This window comes from Zea mays, chromosome 3, assembly GCF_902167145.1.
Source record: "Zea mays cultivar B73 chromosome 3, Zm-B73-REFERENCE-NAM-5.0, whole genome shotgun sequence".
NCBI classification, from domain to species: domain Eukaryota; kingdom Viridiplantae; phylum Streptophyta; class Magnoliopsida; order Poales; family Poaceae; genus Zea; species Zea mays.
The window spans coordinates 69,048,939-69,052,318 of NC_050098.1; positions in this window are offsets into that span (position 1 = coordinate 69,048,939).

Sequence of the window (3,380 nt, forward strand, 5' to 3'; positions counted from 1 at the left end):
GAGCATACAGCGAAAAGTCAACGCTGATACCGCCTAAGTAAAAGGCGAAGAAGCTCCAAAGACGTTCCTAAGGGAATGCAGAGCTTATACCGCCTAAGTAAAAGGCGAAGAAGTTCCAAAGACGTTCCTAAGGGGATGCAGAACTTACAGCGAAAAATAAACGCTGATTCCGCTGAAGTAAAAGGCGAAGAAGCTCCTAAGGGAGGCTTATAATGAAAAAGTCAGTATTGATACAAAAGATTGTGCCCCATTGCAGGAATGTGCGTATCTTCGGCACAAAATATCATTTTGCATAACATAACATCATCACATCATTTTGCATAGCATAATCATCATACATCATGCTGCATGTGGCACAAGAAGGGGGCATGTTATCGATCTTCGGAAAATGCTTTGAAAAAGGGCAAATCATGCCAAGTTACAGGGAGAAACAATATTGATTTTCGAGGTATAGCTTCGGAGATTATTTTTACGAAGCTTGGATATTTCTTATCAGAATACTATGGATATTGTCGTGATAAATGATAAATTCTTCTTCACGAAGCATGAAAAGAAGGGAAGGTGTTTTTTCGTCGAAGACTCAAAAATGGTACGTGTTTAAAGTTTCATGCATCGTAAAGAATTGAATCATAAAACAAGTATATTACATACAGGATTACAGAATATTACACAAATCATATATCAAATGTTTTTTGCAATAGCACTTAGTCTTCCCTAAGTACTATCTCTGCAGCTTCGTTCAGCAGTCGATCGACAACCTGATCCATGATAGCTTCGGCCATCTTTTTAATTTCGTCGTCATCTTTAGGCTGAGGGCCCGAAGATGCTTTAGTAGGATCTGAGTGAGGACGGGATACTATTACATCATTATTACAGATCGCGAACGAACTATAAAATTAAAAGTTATAATGCAATGAAAACTATTCGCTAGTACCTATTTGCCCTTCGGGCTCTGCGTTTTTCTCAGCAACCTCGGCTACTTTTCTAGCCTCATGAATCCCTTTCTCGCTTTTCTGAATGATTTCTTGGGCCATTTCTCTACCACCGTTGTCCCAGATGTCGGTGAAAAATTTTCCCCCAACCGCGCTAGCTTCGGCTGAAGGATCTTTTATATCTTCAGTGGACAAGGTGGCTTCGGACTGCGATAAAATCTTTACATGTTCACATCCTTTCCCCTCCAAAATAGTGGCAATCCCTCTGGCACCAGAAAAAGCGCAGATGTCACCGCGGCTACTCAGGATTTCCTCGAAGGCCTCCGCCTCATGATTGATCCATTCCAGGGGACCTTCGGGGTTACCTCTTATAAAGTTTTCTTCTTGCGAAAATGCGCCAACGCTGGCGAAGCTAGTTTTTATTTTCTTGACACACTCTATAGATTTGTCGAAGCATTTCTTCTTGGCTGACCGAAGCTCTTTAACAGTTTCTTCTAAATGATTTGCCCATTGGTCGCTGAGTTCTCGCCTTGTTTCTTCAAGTATGCATTCCTCTTTAGCTCTGGCTAATTGTTTACGAAGGTTTTCAATTTCACACTTCTGAGCTTCGGCCTGACCTTTGAAAATAGCTTCGTCTTCTTTTATTTTATTTATTAAGGAATGCAATATTTTGTCTTTTTCGAGACCTTCGTTCCTCAGTTCAATTACTTCGGAACGAAGGTTGCTCAGGGCTATAGTACATCCTTCGTCCTCAGCATCTTTCTGTGCTCTGAGGGCATTGCTGAGTATCAGGCCCTGCAGACAGGAATATGTCTGTGTTAATAGTTTTAAACAAACGAAAAATTTTGAATTCAACAAAAATATAAGAATTCCATTTGTCGCACCTTTAAACTGTTGTAAGCTAGGCTGTCAGCCAGATCGTTCTTTGACAGCACCGAAAGTCCGTCTTCTAAAGTTGGAAATCCGAAGCTTCTGCTCATCTCCCGACAGACAGAAATTTCCTTGCTGTCGGGGAGGCAATACAAGAAATCTTCTTCTCCACTGCCATTAAATATCAACGCCCCCTTTGGATATTTCAACTTTTGGGCATAGTGTTGGGCCTCTTGTTCTTCTTTTTCTGTTAATTTTTTCCCCGAAGCATGACGAAAAATATAATCACGAATTTTGGATGCTTCGGGGGTAACAACACCAGTTCCTTCAGCAAAAGTTGGCTTTGTTATTTTTTCTGCCTCACTTTCCAAGGTCTTTGCCTTTGAGGGCTCTGAGGGCCCAGCTTCGGCTTCAGTATCTTGCTCTGGAGCTTTAGAACCCGAAGCTTCGACTGTTGTTTCAGGAGTGACGGCAGCCTTCTTCGGAGGGGTGCTTGAAGATTTGATCGTTTCCAGCACATCTAGCACATTAGCCATTCTCCTTCTTTTCGGAGTCACTGCTGGCACTTTTTGATTACTTACTGTTTCAATGTTTGCCGCAGGACTCAAAACTTCTGATGTTTTGGAGTCCTCGGTTGCTTCCTTTACCTCTTCCATTTTTTCTGTGAATGGCGCTTTGGCCTTCTCTTTCGTTTCTGATAACAAAATTTTTGATTGCTCCAATTTTGTCTTCATTGGTATTTCGGCTGTTTCTGTGACTTCTGGCAGCAAAGTTGGCTCGGCTGGTTTTTCAGCTTCGGTGGCCGAAGAAGTCTCTCCGGTAAACTCAGGCACCGAAGCTGGTTCAATATAACGCGGTCGATAAGTAAGAACCTTTATCTTCTTCCTTTTCGGTTCTGGCTCGCTAGGAGCAGCTGCAGTTTCTTCTTTTGCAGAGGTTGTATTTTTTCTCTTCTGCCTTCGAATGGGGTAGCAATAGTCAGGGTAGACGAACCCGATGGCATCAAATACCCGATTCAGCCTTTTCTTTTTTCGGCCTCCGAAGGCTGCTGACATTGCAGTATCTTCGGCCTTCGAGTATGTCCCAAGCAGCTCATCACTTAAATTGTCAATGCTTTTCAACCACTCATCGTCTGGCTCAATAAATTTATCTTCAAATTTAAAAGTGTACTTAAACCTGACGAGTCCACCTTCGTCGGCCTTTTTAACGATTTCTTGTGGCATTTCCCATTTCTCCACAAGCGGCCACACCCTGAAGGCAATATGCTCTTGTACTAAGTCCCTTGTTCCTATAAAAGAGCAGACAACGCCGAAGGCTCTTTGGCACTCTTCGGCGGCTTCGTTCATTTCAACCTTCGGCCTCCGAAGGCCGAAGCTTTGCCAAATAGGACGCATAATTATACCTTTGATGTCTTCTCGTGCTGATAAGTCATTCTTCACATAAAACCATTCTGTCATCCAATCCCCGGGCCATCTCTTCCGAAAGGTTGGTACGGGACAGCTTGCCCCGGACCGAGAGACGAAGCTGTAGCAGCCAAAGTTGTTATGGTACTGTTCTTTGCCCCAAGGTTTTGTTTCA